The following is a 21,274-nucleotide window of genomic DNA, read 5'->3' as shown; positions in this document are numbered from 1 at the left end:
CTCTTGGATAAGAAGCCAAGCTTGGAAATTCAATTATTTTATGATGAAGGATCTGAATTTCAAAAAGGTGAATTTTGAAGTTTATTTTAAAATTATTCTATAGCTATTTCTGAAACTCCAGTATACCTTTTGAGTTATGCGGTGTTTCAGTCTTCGTGAAAAGTCTATTTATTTTCACCAGGTAAAATCCACTACTATAGATTTCCCCATTCTCCGAGCTTCTTACTTAGTTTCGTATTTCACCATCACAATCACCTTTGAGGTCCCTTCTGTCAAGTGGTCCAAGCACGTTGACATGAACACAGATTTGGAAAGACTTGGGGAACTGCCCCTCCTCTCACAGAAGGGTCATTATATCAGCCTTTGCTCACAAGAAACACCTCGGGGTAACTGGATGAGAAATGCAGACATTTTGCCATAAAGCACCAAAATATAATATAGAACAAGACACAATGTGTCAATTAGATGAACAGAAGGAACAAACAATACGAAAAACGTCTGTTAGCTGCAGCCTAGTACACCTGCCCAGCTATCACGGCAGTGAAATGTAAATGAACCCATCAGGAGCTGTTGACAAGTAGAGCAACAACATCCCAACTACCTTGAAATCTTGTTTAAAGTGAAGACTCCTGGAGGAAAAGAATCTAGGGCATAATTCAGCCTCTTTAAAAGCATCAGCGGGCGGGGGGGGGGGGAGCTCTATATAAACATGATAAAATCTTTCAATACCCACTTACCTTCTCTCACCTGCTTCTGGGTGCCGATGGCTGATGGAACCCTGTCCTCCCAGAAGCCCGATCACTTGTTCGTCAGTTGTACATACCTCTTCCCGTGACCTCTGGGTTGGCTACACACAGCTGGGCCAGGAGCCAGCCCACCACAGAACCCGCTAAAATCCTCATTAACATCAGTCTGTCTGTCTGTCTGTCTGTCTGTCTGTATCTAGCTAGGTATCTATCTGATCATCTATCTGATCGTAGCACCCTGGCATGTATATTTACACACAGGGGCAACCTCGTTGTTACGCCACTTGTTTCGGGGCAGGAGAAAGACAGAAGAGCATTTGGTGGGTTCTGTCTTCTCCATTCTCAAATGTGGAAAGGGATAACTGGCTAATGAGACACAAGGGGGTTTGCCTGGCCACTGTGCCCCGTGGTCTCCTTTTGACTTGATTTGATGTTTCTTGATTGAGGGAGGTGTCACTGGTGGGTGGGTAGCTGATGGAGTCCTTCTTATACCTCTGCCAAATTGTACCATATAGATGACCATGGCGTCTCTCTGCTTAAGCTTCATGCACTTGTATGAAAGAGAGTGCTATAGCAGAAACTGACAAAAGCCTGAGGCCAGATGCTCAAATCACCAGGCTCTGGTCTTCACTATGAACCTCATCCAGTAAACAAGTCACTTTTATCTTTCCTGATTCTCAATGTTCTCATCTGTGAGGTAGGCTAACAATCAGTGCCCTCTGTAACCGACAGGACCATCGTGGCAAGTTAAATTCTCCATGAGACGACACCTTGCACCTGTGAAGTATGGGATATAGACATACCTGGGGCAAAGCCTTCAGAGGGACTATCACAGAGCCAGGCCGAGTGGGTTCTAGGACCGGAGCACATGCTTCCTGTGACTAACCGTCTCCTTTCTCTCTGTCTCTTGATATCTTCAACACATGCTCCGCACGCACATACGCAGTCCTATATCCCGTTACCCCTCAACGCCATGATCCCAGACTCTGTATTCCCCTCGCTTGACGTGTCCTTACTCTGTCATCTCCTGACCCCTGGTGTTTGCCCCCAGTCCCCTCTAGGGACCCCTCTCATGCCAGATGTTTCACTGTGTGACCACTGCTCCGGGCACACTGAGTGCTGGCTACCCCTTGGGGCAAGCTTCAGCATTGCCTCTCCCGTGGCTGAGGATCAATCACGATAATTATGGAGATACTGTTCATTTTACTCGCCAGAAAGAATCCTAGTTGCCTACTGACCACGCATGAGAGAAAAATTTAGCAGTCCCAAAGCTGTTTGTTACCAAATCTGATGTATTTGGTGATTAAAATGCAGTCTACATCATTGGCGTTTCTTTAGTAATGCAGGCATACCAAACAGAAAAATTATTACCACTGAGCTCATTTGATGGGGGGAAAAAAAGGAAATGAGGTTTTTAATTTATTTTGATTCTAGATCATTTCTTAAGATTAAAAAGAGTAACATTTGCTTACTGTAGCTACCCTTGTGATGAAAAAAATGGATACTGTTCAAATACTAATAAAATAGATAAGCGTGTGTTAGGAAAACAGCTTTCAATGGAAGAGTTAAATACCAGTTTGGTGCAGCTATTATTACAGGGCTTTGCTCCTGCATTTTTGAGGGTCTCTTCATTTAAAGATAATCCAGAAATAATGAATTTAGAGCTTAGATACACTTTAAGAACATCCCCAGGACCACTCCACAAAGCTCTTTAATGCTAATTACACATAATTTATTTGTAAGTTTACTTACTGGAGGATTTGTAGTTCTGTATTTTGTTGGTTTTTAGTATAATGAGGATTTACTATACCAGTATGTGTCTCAGATTACTAAACACCTAACTTCTTTTTCTTTCTTTCCTTCTCCTCTTCCTCCCTCCTTTTCTGGTTGTGATGTGTTCATTTATTCAGTTAAATGTTATTGAACACAGCTGCATACCTGCCATTACCTGTAGGCATGTAGGATAGTGATCTTCGAGATGTAAGGAGAATTGTAAAGCTATGTGAGGGGGTGGGGGTGGGGGGTTGGGGAAAGAGGAGGCGCATGACCAGCCCCCAAGTATGAACAGAATCAGTCAGAGAAAATGAAAGCGGAAGGAAGGTGGCTCTGGGCACACCACCAGCCTCAAGAACAGCCAGGGTCTGGCCAGGGAAGAGAATCTTGTGGCCCAAGTGTAATCGCACAGAGTTGGCCTGGAGATTACAAGGAGACCCCTGCGGAGGGATGGAATCAGAGCCAGAGAGACCTGATCAGTGGGTGGGATTTTACCCTGAGGACCACAGACTGGGGTTGATCAGACCGGTCTGCATTGTGGAGAATAATGGGGGAACGAATGCATGAGCCAGGAGTCCCCTGGGAGGAAGCTGAAATAGACAGGGCAAATGGCCATGGCTCCTGAGCCAGGATTTAGAGAGGGCAGGATGTCAAAATATCGATGAGAGAAATTCTCCGATGGCAGAATTGTCAGGACTTTGGGATTAGAAGCGGAAAGGGAAGGAGAAGAGGAAATCAATGGTGCCTGGGGGTATGGCAGGGACGTGGGGCCAGTCACTGAGTAAGAAGGGCGAGGAGGCTGAGGAGTGTACGTGTGGTGAGGGCAGCTGCTAGCAGGTGGAAAGCGCAGGCCTGAGCTGGGGGCCGTGCTCAGGACCCTTCCCGTAGCTGGTTGCCAAGGGAGACAACAGAGGAGCGGCGGTCTCTCTTAGGTAACGGACTATGAGGACGAGCCTCACGGGAAGTGGCCAGAGACGAGACAAAGAGACCAGGCGTGTCTGGAGCCTTCGAATCTCTTCGAAGAGAAGAAGGCATTTCAAGACAAGTGGGAGGTCGACAGAGTCAGAACACTTCGAAGAGATCCAGGCATGGGAGGAGCCAGGACGATGCTGGCCGCTGGCGGACACCTGCGTATCTGCCCTTCCTCCTGGGCTCGCCAAACTGCATTTCCCAGCCCATTGCATGTATCTGGAGCCATGTGACCAGCTGGCTGATGCGCCTCACCCCACATCATTGTCCCAGGAGTCACCTCCCCCCTCTGTGGTCCAATCTGCAGTGACCTTAGAGGGTGAGCATGATGGCTTCACGAGATAGAAGGCGGGACGTGGTGGCTTCATGAGGTAGAAGGTGCCCGATCCCTGACTCTGCAGCAGATAACCCCCCCCCCCCCTTTGGACTATGACATAAGAAAACCTTCATAGGACCTTCAAACTGAGGCCACTGAAATGTGAGGGTTTTCTACATGGAAGTAAGCACATTCTGACTCACGCAGTATCCACTGGCTTTAGCGACAAGCAGTCTGCCAGTGATATTTGGTGGTAGCAATTTCAGAGTAATAGTGAGAGCATAACTGGGTGCCCATAAATCAGAGAAACTCACTCAAGAAGCTCGACCGTGGAGGAAAGGCAGGATCGTGCCCCAGCTGTGTGGCAGGAATAATATTTCTTGAAATATTTCGCGTGCTTTCTCTTTTGCGTTTCCTTGTTTGTGACCTCCCCTGTGGGCCAGAGGAACCCATTTGCCTCGTGGAGATTTAGGATTGTTGCAGCCAAACTGCAAAGAGAAAGAAAAATCTAGCGTTCGGCTTTTGACGTCCAGGATAGGACTTCAGAGTGTCAACGCCGACTTGTTCTGTCCGTCGTGAGAAAATGGTTTTGAAAGCCAGGTTCTGTGGAGAGGGAAAAGATCATTCAAAATCACAAAGCTTGTTGTTTCTCACATCAAGGGCCTCGGTCTGACAACCTGACCGTTGAGATCGCTAGAAACCAAAGCCAGCCTGACCCCCTGGGAACAACGCGGTCCCGGATAGGTGATGCCTAATGAATACATCAGGTACCCAGCACCCTCTTCTAGGTGTAAATTGGGACTAACTTGCATGCATACTCACGTGTATGTGGCAATATTTTAAAATAAGTCACAACACAGAAATGCCACACCGCGTACGGTTTGCCTGGGACGGTCTCACACACACAGCCATACCCGACCACGCAGACGGAAAACGGGCCAGGTCAGAGAGCCGGCTGCCTCTACTGGGAGATGGCAACGGCCACAGAAGGGGAGTGGTCTTGTTGCGGATTGAAGATGATTTCTGCCAACACCAACTCAGTCTCTGCCTTGTCTCCCCTCTGTTGGGCGTCTCTTATGTTGACTGTCCTTAGTTGTTCAAACAACTTGCGCTTCACTGATCTAGGTTCTTGACCCAGCGGCGCCCTCCCGGGACTCTGAGGTGGACCTTTGCCAAATCCACTGCTCTGTCTTGGAGATAAGCACACGACATTGCTGTGTAGACCAGCCTCGTGTGAAGTCCCTACTGTGAGGATGTAGAACGTGATGCTCTTGGCACAGATCGCAGAGGGTCTGGAATTTTCTAATTCTTTATTTGGAGTTGAATGTTGCCCTCTTCAGGCATTCTTAATGGTTCTCAAGTGGGAGTAGATGGAGGAGGGGCTCGCGGGCAGTGCGGGGACTCTGGGGGCGACACTCCGAGGGCGGGGATCTCCTTTGATGGTACGTGGGTCCTGCTGTCTGTCAGGGAGACCCTTGTCCATTGTTCTCCATGTTCTCTCTCGCTCTATGCTCTGGAGAGTTCTTTCTTTCCCTGCAGAGTTGGAGAAGCCACTGATTGTTTTCTGTCTTCACCGTCAGAATCCCTACCTGTTCAGACTCTTACACTTCAGTCCAGTCACACTTGGACTTCGGACCCATTTGTTGTCATCAGTTTCTGGAACCAGTAACTGGACCCACCATGATGACCCCAACCTCATTTTCAGGATTTTCAAATTTCTCTGCTCCGTCGCCCCTCTGTCCTCTTTCTCTCGGTTTAGCGCCTGCTACCCTGTGATGGTTGGGCTTGAGGAAGGAGGCCCCATCTTATTCCGGTCTTTGCTGGAAGGCCGGGGCTTGACCCTTAATGTCACTCAAAGACCTTCTCCATCCCACTTCTTATGGTTTGGCTTTAGAAGCAGTACAATCTTGGCAGGCCTCGGTGGACCGGGCTCTTGGCTATTCTTATTTTCCCTTGAACTAAACTTTGCTGGTGACACCCTGATAAATGTATCCAATGATAATCCTACACATCAGGACCCCGGTTCTTCCCGATCATTTCCCCTAAGGCCACTGATTCATTGGGTCCATGATCTGCCTCCCCAGCTGTTGCAGGCAACAGTTTAATAAGTGTTTGTGATAGCCCAAAGTCTCCGTATCAGTGACTTTTCCCTCATGCAGACAGACCATCGTGAAGCTATTGTCTCATACGTTAGATGTTTATGTCCTTCCTTCCTTCCTTCTTCCTTCTTTCCTTCCTTCTTTTCTCCCTCCCTTTTTTCTTCTCCCTTCCTTTCTTTTCTTCCTTCTTTCCTTCCTTCCTTCCTTCCTTCCTTCCTTCCTTCCTTCCTTCCTTCTGTCCTTCTTTCCTTCTTTTCTTCCTTCCTTTCTTCATTTCTTTGTGCAAAACCCCACTTCTGGTTCAAATTTATGCATTAGGGCTGGATAACTGCTGTAACCAACCAGCCTAAGACTGTGGCTTAGTACAGTAAAAGTGTATTTTTCATTCATGCAAATTCCAGCGCAGATGTTCCTTCTTAAGTCTGCTCAAAATGGAGAGTCAGAAGTCCTGCCTCCTCCCCCCTGGTGATGCCCTGGATTGTAGGCTTCAAGGTCTAGCATTGGGTCCTAGGCAGTCAACTGTCCCATACAGAAAGATAGAATACCACACAAGTCCTGTGTGTTTGTTCTTTCCAGTATCTCCCAGATGAGTCTAATAACTTTCAATAATAAATGTCTTCTAATAGAATAATAGGCTCAGTACTTTTTGATTGATATTCTTTTGAAATGCAGGTGGTTACTTGGAGAAGTAGCCTTTCAGTTAACTATCATTTTTAATCTTTAATGGGAAAGATAGGACCAAACGGAGGCTGGGAGCCTTGGGAGGGGTGCTGGGGAGGATGAAAAAGAATTTAAGTGGTTAAAAAAAAGAATAGACTTTGAAGTCAAGGTAAATGTGACCCACTTCATTTTTTTTTTTGCAGAGTAGTAATGACTGTGGAAGTATAGAGAAATACAAAAAGGGGTTGATATGAACAGTACTGGATAAACAAATCCTTTGAGAATTTACTGTTAGCATTAAATTGCTGCTTTAACTTTAGTGTTAATGAAAAATTATAGGTGCATGTATGGAAATGTGGCATAACTACAGATATGCTTAATATACAGCATAAATGAATATGATAGCTATATATTTAATATAGGAAATTTACAATGTCAGCTCAACTCATTAAAAATCATTTTAGATTTTCTCCAATAACCACACTGAGAATAGTATATCTATTCAATAAAACACTGTGCTGTCATTAATATAACGGTCATGCAGACTGCTTCATAAGCATTTCCCAATGATACTGGCTGTAATTATAGAGTACATACAATTTAATATCCTCCCTCCTTTTCTATTTTAGGTGAAAATCACATTTTCACCTGTGTGGGGGAGAAGTGCATCTAAATATAATGAGGAGATCCGAGGCTCCCTTAGCTGTGGGCTCATAATTAGCTTCTTGGAAATTTTTCGCAATGGAAATTGCAAACCCAATAGGTGAGAAGCAGGGTTCATTCCTTGGGGTCATTCACTTCTCGCACGATGTGGCTAGAACATTTCCCCCCTTTGTCGCTGCTGCTGTTATACAACTCGAGTGTGGTTTACACTTCCCAGTGATCATGCAATTGTGAAGTTCTCTCATCAGTACTGTCTGGGACATCTTGTGCGTGGCTGCTTTATTGGGTTCAAGTGCCTGAAGATTGGGAAGTTGAGTTCAGATATGACATGATCTAAAGGGCACATCTCAAACATCCACCTCGTTGACAGATCCCTTCTAAGGAATTGAGTGTTTTCTCCAAGTGGTATGTTTGAGTTTCCAATGCACATCAGAAGTATTATCAAAATAATATGTTAGATCATTTTGTAACCTTTATAAATGTTCCAGAAAGTATACACAAGTACATTTGTGCAGCCTAGAATCCATTGTGTAATTGCTTAGCAAACTAAAGTCTTTTGTGTTTTAAGTGAATACTTTTTTTTTTACATAAACCCAGTATACTTTCTGAGAAATTCATTTTGTCTCATGACCCTAGCTGCATGATTTCCTTATATTGATCCAATAATTACAAGGAAAAATCACAGCTAACGGTTATATCAAAACACATACTTCCTCCACCCATTCAGTGATATGATAACAAACACCATCTCATTTCATCTGTACAGTGAGGTAACGGCCGCACCCATGCACAAGTAAGAAAATGTTCATCTCCTTTTCATATCTCAGAATGTAAATCTAACCAGTATGAAAACACAGAACACAATCCAACAGGACAAAAATCTCTTCTGTGGTTTGCCCTTTGATCCTCTTTCACAGCTAGAAAGTCTCATATGTAGAGCTACAGACATCATTTTGAAAGTTACTTTTCCTTCGTCTTTGAACTGAAAAAAAAAAAAAACATCTCCCCAGCTAAAAAAGTCTTTGTGGAACCCCATCATGGTCACTATTTTCTAGCCCTACTGAAGCTTCATGTATTTCTATATAGGGGATTCCAATAAATGCATGTATTGGGGGGCACCTGGCAGGCTTAGTCAGTGAAGCGTGTGACTCTTCTCTACTCCAGGTAGTGAGTTTGAGCCCGATGTTGGGTGTAGAGATGACTTTAAAAAAAGTAAAATCTGGAAAAAATAATAAAAATAAAAGAAGCCTAGTGCTGACAGATGGCATCGGGACCTTTGTGAAATCCATCCATACATGCATACAGAAATGCACATATTAGGAAGGTGTGTGTATTTAGAAGATGCATGGATATAACTGTACCCACGTGGGGTTAACTGTAGGAATGGGGAGGTGAGGCATGAAAATACATCATCTCCCGCTGTAGGGGCAAAGGTGACTGATGGCACAAACAGTTCCACCCCGTGCTCTGAAGCCATGCCTCTCACAGACCACTCCCAGCCAATTACTGGGCAACACAGGGGTAAATTGGGATTCTTCCAATCGGTGACTTTGGCTGGAGGAGTCCTCATCCGCCTAGCCAGTCTTTCCTTGGAGCTGCGCTGCATCGGAGACTTGGCGCTCAAACGCCCTCTTTCCCTGTCTCCTTACACAAGTGTCAGACCTGCTCTGCACCTCCCCCTGAGCCCTCCCCTGTAAAACTCTTGTATGTCTTACAGTATCTTGGTATCCGCTTCTCAGCTCCTTAAACTAATGTGGGAAGTGACAACCTCCTTTAAAACCATCACATAAATATGCAAGTGTGATGGCTGATGTTATATGTCAACTTGGCTGGGCTGTGGTGTTGGTCAAACACCCATCTAGATGTTGCTGTGAAGGCATTTTTTTAGATGTGATTAATATTTAAATCAGCAGATTTTGAATAAAGGCGATTACCTCCATGGGAGGGGGTGGCCCTCATCCAATCAGTAGATGGCTTTAAGAGCAAGAACTGAGGCTTTCTGAAGAAGGAATTCTCTTCTTCTCTGCCAGAATTTCCAGCCTGCTGCCCTGGGGAATTCAGACTCAAGAATACAACATCAACTCTTGCCTGAATTTCCAGCTTGCTCTATGGATTTGGGGTGTGCCAGCTCCCACGAATGTGAGGTCGGATCTCCAGGAGAGTCAAGAATAGGACCTAGAAAACTGAGCCACCCTGCCAAGACAGCCCTGAGAGGAAAAGGAAGGTGAGGTCTGGAAGTGAGCAAGATCTCACTGACCGGGCCAAAGACTCAGAAGCTCACACTGTGCTTAAGTGGTTGGAAAATATTGGAAAGCACAGAGCCTTTGCTCGGTTCCCTGTTTGCGAACCTGAGAGGAGACAGGCAGATGGGATTTGAGTGTAGGGCAGGAGACAAAGTAAAACAAAATATGACTTCGCATGATGTGGGGAGACCTTGAGGCTTCTGTTGACCTTCAAGAGGTGCTGGGTTGATGGCTGTGAACCCCCCACCTGGGATTGAATGGAAAACGGTATCACTTAGAGGAAGGGCCAGGTTGTCCGAGCAGCAGGAAAGACCACCATGTGCTGGTTAAGACTGGCAGGGACCATGTGTTACAGCAACTACAGCTTTAGCTGAGGGTATGAGCACAGCACTAAGTATGTCCTGGGGCTCCTGAGCCAATACTTACATTCTGAGGCAACGCGAGGCTGGGGACACACCTTCTTCGCCTCTGCCATGAAGACACAGGCTCCTTGTGTGTCCATGGGAGGCCCAGGGGGAAACAGAAGCCACAGGAAGCTCAGGATTTGAAGAGAATTTAAAGATGTGGCTCTTCCCTGGGGGTGAGCAAGTTTAAGGGATCCAACAAAAGATGTTGAATCCCCTCAGAGCATCAAGAGCCGGAAATGGTTACCAAGCCTAGTCCAGAAGGGGTGAGGGGAGGACACCGTTGTTGGAGCCATGGAAGAGGGGCTGCCCAACAAGAGACGAGGTAGAGCCACATGGCTACTGTCAGAAGAACCATGTTGGCCAAACAAGGAAGACATGGAAGGAATATACTCAGCCATTTCATCCTCCTGGTTCGTATCTCCTGCCAGTCTCCTCCCATTGGCTAAACCCAACGAGAAACCAGAGTGCAAGGGCCCCAGGTTTGTAGAGTCTCCCTCCCTGGAACACAGACCCAAGGGAAAGGGTGGACGCTGGATCTGGATGGGGAACTCAAGGAAATTACCCACACCCCCCATCCATTTAGATGCTGTTTCTAGGAAGAACAGGGGGAAGGTGGAGGGGGGGGAGAGGTCTAAAAGACTCATCTAGAGAGATCGTGTTTTCCATAAGAGATTGCTTCAAGTATTAGATCCAACAGAGTATGAGAGTAGGCTGAAATCTCGTATCTTCCTCCCTACTCGCCTTGTGGTATTCTTGGAGGAGGTTAATAATCAACATTCAACAGAATATTTATTGAGGATTTTGTCTGTGTACCAGCCACTTTCCAGGTGCTAGGATTACAGACTGGGATTAGCAAACATTCTGGCTGTTCCTTCTGGTAGAGGAGGCAGACAGCAAGCATTAAATATGTGATAGGAGGTCAGGCGCTAATAACAAGGGGTGAAAAGTGCTGTGAGGAATTTTATGAGTCATGGATTAGAGTGGGGGGGGATTCCCATTTTTCAAAGGATCGTCACCGAAATCCCCACAGGAGTCAACGTAACGACTTAGTGCAGTAGAAGCTCATGTTTAATTTTTCCTTTTGTCCCCAGTTTGGGCAAATTCAAAACGAGTCACTTCCTTGGTAATTACCCCAGGCTAAGTCATATTTAAGAGGAGCGATTATTTGTTACATGTGTGCATAGTTTTGCTTACTTAGGCAATAGTAAACTGAGTTGAGAATACCAGCTCGAAAGTCATTGAGTGTCTGATACTATTTTTCTCTGTAAGAAGTCATGACGTTACGGGGCCGGAAAAGCCTCCGATTTGAGAATTAAGGAAACCTACCTTTTTCCTCTGAGTGAATCCTAACACTTGCGATACCTTCAATGTACAATGTCATATCCCGCTTTTTTGGGGTGATGTCATCTCCCCCTTTGCATGGGATAAGAACCAAAAGGAAATAAATGCATTTTTAATCATAATTGTCTTTTAAATATGTTATTAATAGTAATTGCCTTTTGGTGATGGGATTAATATGTGCTTTTATTCTTTACTCTGTTTCTGTGCTTCCTGGGCTGTCTACGGTGAGCCTCCGTGGATTTTACAAGGTCTTTGCCGAAGACACCAAAGTGTGCGCGACCTCCCTGCAAAATCCCAGGCTCCGTGTATCTCCTGGGCTTTCTGCTGTTTCCATTTGCCCCACGTTTTGAATCCTGTCTGCGAGGGAGAAGCTCCTGGGTCGAGACCGAGAGCTCAAACGTGGCACAGTGGTAGAGGCACTTCTCAGCCTGGTGCAGAGGTGGCTCACCTGAAGGCCTGGGGCCCACTCTCAGCCTCCTGCCGGGCAGCCAGACGGGGGAGGGGGCCTCGTCCTCTCCCTCCGTCTCGCACGCCCGCCGGCCCGCCGGCCGAGCAGACCTTACCCTCTGGCCCCCGGTCAGCGGCCTTCACCTCACCCCTTCACCTTCCGTCTCAGGGCTCTCTTCCCTTTTGGCATCACATCTTCCTCTGTGGCTCAGTGCTGTTCTCTGACACTGGGGCAGTGTCCCCCCCCCCCCCCCCAGAGCATCAACACGGAGGTATGTGACGAAGTGACTGTCGGCTCCTGTCATGCTTGTGACCCAGCCAGCTGGGAAACCCCTCTTGACCCATCACGCTCTCCCTCCGTGTGAGTGAGTTGGCCCAAGGGGCCGTATATGCAGGCGGCCTGCGAGCCAGGGGACAGGCTGGTGCCGTGTCAACGGTGACCGGGGGTAGCTGTGAAATAGTGTTCTCATCCGACGTTTCCCAAAGACGTCTGGCCTCTCTTTAACTGGGCCACCGTGTCAGTGAGAGAACGGGGCACAACTTGGGACCAGAGAGCCCTGAAATGTCCACACCGGCCGTGGCTGCGTCTTAGGAGAGCTGGGTGCCCACGAGGAACACCTCAGGCGTGGTCACAGGCCCAGGTGGGAGTCTCAGCTCCATGTGACTGTCTTGGTGACAAGAGGCTTCGGGTGCTATGTCCAAACAGGCAGTGGTGGGAGTGGAGGGTACTGGTGTGGGGTGTGTGTGTGTGTGTGTGCAGGTGTGTCTGGTAGGGTGGGCTAATCCGTGTCCCTGGAGAGTCAGAGGCAATCTGTGCTGTGCACACACACAACAGTGAGAGTCAGGCAAAGGCTGTTGGAAGGCTGATGCCAGACGGACACCCAGGGAAAAGCCAGAAATGCAGGAAGGTCCTAAGTCCGGAAAACCATCCCCGTCCCCCACCAGAAATCGGTTGTTTGTTCTCTCAGGTCAGAGATTTATTAATCCCCGAGGGCTTTGTCATCAGGAAGCCACAGATTGCCCTGTGTGTGGGGAAGGTGCTGATTCCCATGTTGCGCCAATATTAATGATTGATCTCGGTGCCAGCAATGACTGTGGAATCCAGATGGACCACGGCTCCTTCCCAGGGTGTGTGGGAGTGCTCATCACTGTGCAGCAGGGGACAGGAGCCCGGCCTGGCTGTACAGGGGGGGCCGTGCGCTGACTCAGAGCTCCCCTGCCGGCGTCCGTGGGGACCCGGCCCCACCTGAGCCCCTGCTCACCAGCCTCTGTCTCTCCTGGCCCATCACGTTTGGAATTCTGACGTCGGTTGTAGCCCTTCTTCCATCGAAAGGCCAGTGGAGTATTCTAGAGAGTAGTTCTCATCACAACATCAGCTTAACTGACCCACCATCCCTTCAGCCTTCGTCTGATAAAACGCCACCCAGGAGTTAACCCTAACCTCCAGTCCCCGTGGACAAGGTCAGGTCTGACCCTCACTCGGCACCTGGGATCAGCCCTGTTGTTCAGAGTAATCAACGCCTTCCCCTGACTATAGTGACTTGGTTCAAGGATGGTTCTATTAGCTAAATGAAACCAGCGACAGGCCCAGAATACGCATGAATTTTTAACACTGGGGAAGAAATGTTCCCCTCCCTGCTGGGGCCAAGCTGAGGGTGGGGCCAGAGCCGAAGCATCCACTGGCGCAAAGGCTGGTGCCAGGGGGCCGGCGAGGAGGGAGCCGGTGCAGGGAGGAGAGCCGGGAAGGCTGGAGGCCCTGCTCCATCACCAGGCTGTGGTGACCTCCTTTGAGGTCCCGCATCACTGTCACACCTGATGCTAGCCCAGGACTTCGAGTTCTCCGTGATCTGAGCCAAAGCTGACTTTTGAAAACTGGCTTGGGTCGGGCATTATATCGCTTGCCATTGTAACTCTTCAATCATGACTGGTTGGAAATGGACAGCCGTGCAGAGAGGAGGACTGAGCGTTTGGACTCTCATTACCCTCCCCCTGCTTTCTGTAGAGAGCAGGGTGGGGTGCAGGCAGCCCCTGGATTCTTTCTCCTCCGTTCCCCTGTCTCCTCTGTTCCACCCGGCCCCCACTGCCTTTGAAGCAGAGAAGGAAGACACTTCTCATGATTCCGGTTCCTGCTTCTGGTTCGTTCTTTCTTCCAGGAATGGCCAGGGGCTCTATGTGGATCCTCACATTTGAAAACGGTTAGCATACTATCATCCAGCTTGCCAGAGGCATACATTTTTTTTTTCAACGTTTATTTATTTTTGGGACAGAGAGAGACAGAGCATGAACGGGGGAGGGGCAGAGAGAGAGGGAGACACAGAATCGGAAGCAGGCTCCAGGCTCTGAGCCATCAGCCCAGAGCCTGACGCGGGGCTCGAACTCACGGACCGCGAGATCGTGACCTGGCTGAAGTCGGACGCTTAACCGACTGCGCCACCCAGGCTCCCCAGAGGCATACATTTTATATCGAGTGCAAATTCCCTTCCAAAGAAACCCCGTCCTGTCTCACGTGATGAAAAACGAGGATGTCAGCGAATCCTTGGGAGCCGGGAGCCTTGCGATAGGGTGCCGAGGGAGCGTTTTACATTTGCGTTTTACATTTACTCTCTTTCTGTATAAGCACCCCCCCCCACACACACATATACACACACAGGCCGATGCCAGGTCTCTGTAAGCCATTCGGAGATTCATTCTCATCCCCGTTTCTCTCCAGACAGAGCTGAGGGAGCAGCTGGGGTGGAGAGAGGGTATCTCAGTTCATCCCACGGCACAAGGGTCTCAGGGACAGTGTGCGTGATGGCTGGAGGGAAGCCCGGCGAGACAGTGCGCTCGCTGTAGGATGGAAGAGATGAGGTGTTCTGTTGGTTCACAGGCAGCTGATTCAGGGAACAGGTGTTTGCCCCTGGACAGAATCTTTGGTTTCTCTTTGCCCGAAGTCCCATCAATCATTCTTCCTCCCTTTGGATGAGCTGTGTCTACCCGGCCACGGTTTAAAATAAACTTCTTCCAAAGGAATGACATTTTAACTCCAGACATGGAGTGTTTGTGTAAGTACCTACGTGCGGAGGAAGGCTGTTCCTTTTATGCAGATTCACTCGTGGCTGCAGCATGTGAAGCTGCCTGTAAGCAGGTGTGCGTGCCTACACGCACGCACAGTGTCGCCACAGCATAAGCGTATGGGGTACGCGAGGGTGCTTGCTGCGCCAACACGGCTTTTACGTGACCAAATGCCTCCTGCTAAGAACAACTGTGTTATTCTTTAAGTGCGTCAGGTCAGGTGCTCCGAAGCAGACCGGTGATGGAGTTGGGAATACCAGAGGGCGTCCGGGCAATAATACCGTGAAAAATAAAGATGATGAAGCAGAACTGGACAAGAGGGGCGGGGGGCTCAGATCATAATAAACGTCTGAAAAGTCTCAGGCAACCCAGATGGAGAGACTTGGTGCATGGATTGTGCACCTAGGAGAGGCCAGGAGCAGCCTGGCCCGGGCGTGTGTGGACGCATCCTGACCAGCGTGGCACTGGTTTCACTGCTGCCTTCACCCTGGGGGCTTTGGTAAGCCTACCATCTGTGGGCTGGAAGGCAGGCTCTCCTCGGAGGAGGTCTGATCCGTGCACCCCTCCGTTACTGCCACGTGGACCACAGCTCAACACTAGACAGCAGCAAAGGCAGGGAAGCTTGGAATTTGCACAGATTGACCGGATACGCTGGGTTGGGTTGTGACGCATGGTGAGGGCACATTTCCTCTCTTCTTCCCTCGTAGAGGCTTGTGAGGTGCCTCATAAAAGGACGAGATCAACAATTAGTTTTATTTCATTAACTTCATAACCAAGCCAGTGTAGTTACTTTTTAAAATCAGGCTTACTGGGGCACCTGGGTGGCTCAGTCGGTTGAGTGTCCGACCTCGGCTCAGGTCATGATCTCACCGTTTGTGGGTTCGAGCCTCGCATCAGGCTCTGTGCTGATGGCTCGGAGCCTGGAGCCCGCTTCGGATTCTGTGTCTCCCTCTCTCTCTGCCCCTCCCCCGCTCACGCTTTGTCTCACTCTGTTTCTCCAAAATAAATAAATGTAAAAAAAATTTTTTAAATAAATAAAATCTGGCTTATTGAGTTAAAATAGATGTGAAATAAAATTCACAATTTTAAGGGTACAGTTTGACGAGTCTTGATAAATGCATGTAGTCATGTATCCATCGACACAATCATGATAACATTTCCATCGCCCCGAAAAGTCTTCTCTTAACTCTTGGTAATCAGCCACAAGCCATTTCACCAGAGTTGTGCCTTTTCTGTTACTTCATATAAATGGAATCATGCAGTATATATACGCGTTTCTGGCTTCTGAATATAATGCTTTAGATATTCGTTCATGTTGTTGTGTGTATCAGTAATGGGTCTGATTTTACTGACAAAGAGTATTCTACTTGAGAAATATACCACAATTGTCTCTTTACTGGCTAATGGTTTTGGGGTTTGCATTCAGTTTGGGGCTAAGGTGGACATGTTGTCATTTCTTTGGGGAAAATGCCTCAGTTGGGATTTGCTGAGCTGTAGGTAGGTGCATGTTTAACTTTGTGCAAAACCATCAAACGGTCTTTTGGTATTTGTACCATTTCACATCCCCACCAGAATTTCTCAGAAACAGAAACAGGTGTGTTCCTGAAAGTTCAGTGGCTCCACATTTTTACCCAAACTCGTTCCTTTTCTAAACTTGAGCCTGGCTAGTAATTATATCATAGTATGCCATCGGCGTTAAAAAATGTCCTTCATGACCGAAGATATTGAACACCTTGTGTTTTTTGGTAATCATGTCATTCTTTGGTAAAGTGTCTACTCAGAGTTATTTGCCTACTTAAAAAATCAAATTGTTCATTTTCGTGTTATCGAGCTGCACGTGTGTGTATGTTTTCTGGATGTGCGTCCTTTATCGGTTATAATTTTGCAAGCGTCTTCCACGTCTGCGGCTTCCCTCCTTATCTTTGTCACATCAGCTCTTGGAAAACCAAAGTGTGAAGTTTTGAGGAAGTCCGATTTGTCTTCTTTAGTAAGCCTACCATCTTTTTTGTGTGTTTTCTGAATTTCTTGTGATGCTGTCCTAAAATTACTTCAAAATATAAGTTAGAGATTTTCATTTATGCAGAATTTTAGAAAAGTAACGTAAATGGCTAGGTAGTTAGCTGTTTCTCTACGCTCAGTTAATCGAATCGGGGGGTATCTAGGAACAGATTTTACACACTATACCTCAGGACAAAGCCATTTAATTTGTACATTGTATTTAATAGAAAGTCATCAGATTTCCGATAGGGAGCTTTGAAAACTTGAACATGATATTACATATCATCTCCTGATAAGGTGTTTTCTTTTCTTTTTTTTATTATTTATTTATTCTGAGATAGAGAGAGCTGGGGGAGGGGGGCAGAGAGACAGGGAGACAGAGAATCCCAAACAGGCTCTGTGCTGTCAGCACAGACCACAACTCAGGGCTCGATCCCAAAAACTGTGAGATCACGACCTGAGCCGAAATCAAGAGTAGGGCGCTTAGCCGACTGAGCCACCCAGGTGCCCCCTAATAAGGTGTTTTAAATTGTTGTTATTATTTTAAATCTCTGGGCTTCCTTTTTTGGTATTCACATTATTCTTTTAATATTTCCAACGTATAAAGGCATATCTTTTATCACAATTGTTTTTTGAAAATCTCGAGGATATCTGACTTTCCCCTTTGGGAAAGTATCTCCCCAGATACTTAATTTAGGCGGCACAGTCACATTTTCTGAATCCATTTTGGTCCAGTGCTCAGAATTGAATTGAGTTTATTTCAGTATCCATTTTATTTATTTATTTATTTATTTATTTATTTATTTATTTATTTTAATTTTTTTTTCCAACGTTTATTTATTTTTGAGACAGAGACAGAGCATGAACGGGGGAGGGTCAGAGAGAGGGAGACACAGAATCTGAAACAGGCTCCAGGCTCCGAGCTGTCAGCACAGGGCCCGACGCGGGGCTCTAATTCATGGACCGCGAGGTCATGACCTGAGTCGAAGTCGGACGCTTAACCGACTGAGCCACCCAGGCGCCCCTCATTATCCATTTTAAAACTGTGTCAAGAAATTGTGTGTTATCCAAAAACATCACTTCACATTATGTCTTAGTAAAATACTTCACTACCCTCTGTGGGTAACCAAAATGATCTACGACAACTTACGTGGCCTAATTTTAGAGGATCCCCAATCTCTTCTCCCCCACCTTAGTCTCATCCTGGCCAAGTACTTGTGATCTCGTTTTATGACACATTTCAATTACTAAACAAAGAAATTTCCAAATAGATATCCCACAGAACTACCGTTTGTTCAGTAAAAATGTTATGCTATATTCAAGCTTCTGGTAAGTCAGCTGTAAGTTGAAACTCTGTTTCTAACGCATTTCCTAGTATACTGGAAACACATTAGAAAAGAGATAATTGCACTTAGTCTCTAATAACTATCTTTGAAACTTTCCTGTATAATTAACAACCATTCAAAAAGAAAGTGCAGATGTACAACCGAGAGATAAGAAAAGCAGTTTCTAAATGTGTGAGGCGGAGTGCCTGGGTAGGTCAGTTAGGCATCCGACTTTAGCTCGGGTCGTGATCTCATGACTCATGGGTTCAAGCCCCGCGTCGGGCTCTGTGCTGACAGCTCGGAGCCTGGAGCCTGCTTCCGGTTCTGTGTCTCCCTCTCTCTCTGCCCTTCGCCCGCTCACATTCTGTTTCTCTCTCTCTCTCAAAAATAAATAAACATTAACCAAATTTACATGTGCGATGCGTAATATAGCATATAAATCCATGCAACTCAAAACCGTTGCTGACCACACTTCTCAGCATTAAACACCACCACCAATTTTGTTTGACATGTATTCATTCTCCTCAAGTATTCCGAGAATGCAATAAGCATCATTTTCTTAATTGTCAGATTTTTCATGAATATATTAGGGTATTACCGTGTTTTCCACAAGTCACAAAACAGAGTTGCCATGATCTTTGCACATTTTCAGGAAGAGAGCCAACATGAGACCAATTCTGGCTAATCTCCTCTGGGATCTGAATTAGTATTACAAGTTTGATGTTGGGAGTTAAAAATAGTATCATTCATGAGAAACAATGCCAAAATTATTATGCTGATCCAGTGCGTTAAGGCCTAATGAAAAAATACTTCAACGACCGTGAGCTAACACTAGTTAGAGGCGTGAGGAACATTCATGGGGGCTCGTTGGGGTGTGTAAGTCAACTACGAGTTCAGGAAGGAGCCGTGTGCAAATCTGGTTGCCACGCAAGCACCTTAGAGGCTGGGCCTCTCGCTCTACTCCCCCCGTCAGCCACAGCAGCGTGGACACGGGCAGGCTGCTGTCTGTGCCGTGATGCAGGGGGAGAGAATGACAGTCACCTGTTTGTCTCCATCTGGAGCGATCCCTCCCATTCCTGTGCTGTGCTATGCGGAAGATTTAATTCCAAGGAATTCTATTGGCGGTGGGGTTTGCTGTGTGCATCAAGTGCATGATGCTGTCGGGTGCAAAGCCCATCGAGGCACAGTGGGATGCCGGGTCAGCAAAACTGGGTGAATTATTCACGCTCGCGGCTGCTGGCAATGTGGGACCCCCTGTGCAAGACTGACGAGGTTCTGTTGAGAGTTGGGCTTGTTAGTGCCGCGATGCGGGACTCAGAGCCCAACCTGGGTGGTTAGCTATAAAGAGAGGAGGGAGAAAGGGAGGGCTGGTCTTGGACTGACAACTCCTTGCCAGTCAGGTGCCACTAAAGGCTTTTCGAGGGACACCAAAGGGATCACAACCCACATCGTCCTCTAGTTGTTTAGAAGAACCAGCACCAAACTCTCTGTGCTGGCATTGGGGTTGCCTCTGTGGCTAGTCTCCAGGATGGTGGGGAGCTGGGGAAAGGAGGGACCTGCCTGGGAGGGGCTGGGACAGCAAAAGTCATCAGAATGATGACTGTGACCGGGTCCAGGTCCTCAGAAGGGGACTGTGCCCTGGATGAGCTGGTGGGGATGCCCTCCTCAGATTTGGACAAACCAGGCGGTGGGGAAAGGGTACACTGTGTAGACATCCACTGGGAATTCCCAGCATTCCCTCCCCGGGGACAATCTGAGCTTCGTTGGGATGGTGGAAGGATCTACCTCTGCAGTGGCATCATTTAGTTCTTCTCTTTTCAATTTTTTTAAGTTTATTCATTTTTGAGAGGCGGAGAGAGAGACAGAGTGTGGGTGGGGGAGAAGCAGAGAGAGAGGGAGACACAGAATCCGAAGCAGGCTCCAGGCTCTGAGCTGTCAGCACAGAGCCGGACGTGGGGCTCGAACTCACAGACTGGGAGATCATGACCTGAGCCGAAGTCAGTGGCTTAACCGACTGAGCCACCCAGGCACCCCAGCATCAGTTAGTTCTTACTCTTACCCAATGGACCCACGCGTAGTTGAAGACAGTTGAGGTTTAATTTATATAAATAATTCTGGAAGCAGCTTCCATTCGTATTCTTGGTGTTCATCCACCTGTGTTTCCTCTTCTGTGACGCTGGCCTCTGCGTCCCCGAGACGTAGATACATATGTGTAGATAGATCATGTAGATATGTGTGGCCAGGCTTTGGATGCCGCATATTCTCCCAGGAGTTACTGCGGTATTTAGTTGTACCTGAGAGGCCATAAGGGTCCCGCCACCCACTGCTACATTGTTGACACGCTGTATGGTTCCGAGAGGGTCTTCTGACCGGATGCAGGATGAACCTTGGTGCCCAGACCCTGTGAGCCTGCGCGTGGTGACAGCTTCATGTATTGTATCAAATTTCCCAAAATACAGTGGTCACGTAAAAACTTCTGGGTTGCTAGGTGCTGAGACGGACCGGCAACAAAGATGAGGTGTTTTCTGGTTTTTGTTTGTTTGGTTTTGTTTTTTGTATAGCTGGTATACTAGCCATGTGTTTGCAATTTTCTAGTGTTTTCTGTTTTCTCTCATTGTGTTTCTGGTTTTTCTTGTTCTTTATCCTTTGCAGTTCTTTCTGGGAGAGCACTTTATAAACTGCTGGGTCTTCTGGGTATGGCTTTCCACGGGTGGAGCAAAGCCCATTTTCACCAGGCAAAGTGGATGACAACAGAGTCTGCAAGTCTGGCAGCCACAGGTGCCCGGGAGGACCTTGATATCGTCTGTCCCCAGGGCTCCGTGCGACGAGGACATTCCGCAGGGTGCCCTTCATGTCAGGACCGTGAGACATCGTCCTGCTTGTTAAACACCAGCAAAGATTTCTGATAATTCAAGAGTGCGGGAAGTCCAGCACTGAGAACTAAGTTGTGGGACTTCACAGACCCACCTGTCTGGCCCCGCTTTGCCCTCTCCGGGCTGCACGCACTGCCACCCTCTCTGGAGCCTGTGGAGCGGGTGTCCAGGAAGCTTCAGACTGGCTGGAGGGCTTCGGCCAGAGGAGACACGCCCTTGGCTCTCAGCGGGCTCGGCAGCCAGACGGGCCAGCATCGCGCATTCGGGTAAGACCTAGTTTCTCTATTGTTGTTGTTGTTTTATGGCTGCAATGTTTTGGTCTTGTTTGAAAACTCATTGCCTCCTCCAAGTTCAATAAGA

General features: G+C 47.5%; 1 pseudogene; it reads right to left on the bottom strand.

Annotated features, from left to right (window-relative positions):
• The window catches only part of LOC109497309, a 30,072-nt pseudogene extending 9,160 nt beyond the window's left edge, over positions 1–20,912 (bottom strand).
• Positions 20,913–21,274: the final 362 nt, after the last annotated feature.

The sequence above is a fragment of the Felis catus genome, chromosome A2, assembly GCF_018350175.1.
Source record: "Felis catus isolate Fca126 chromosome A2, F.catus_Fca126_mat1.0, whole genome shotgun sequence".
Lineage (NCBI taxonomy): Eukaryota > Metazoa > Chordata > Mammalia > Carnivora > Felidae > Felis > Felis catus.
This window is presented reverse-complemented; position numbering and strand designations above follow the sequence as displayed.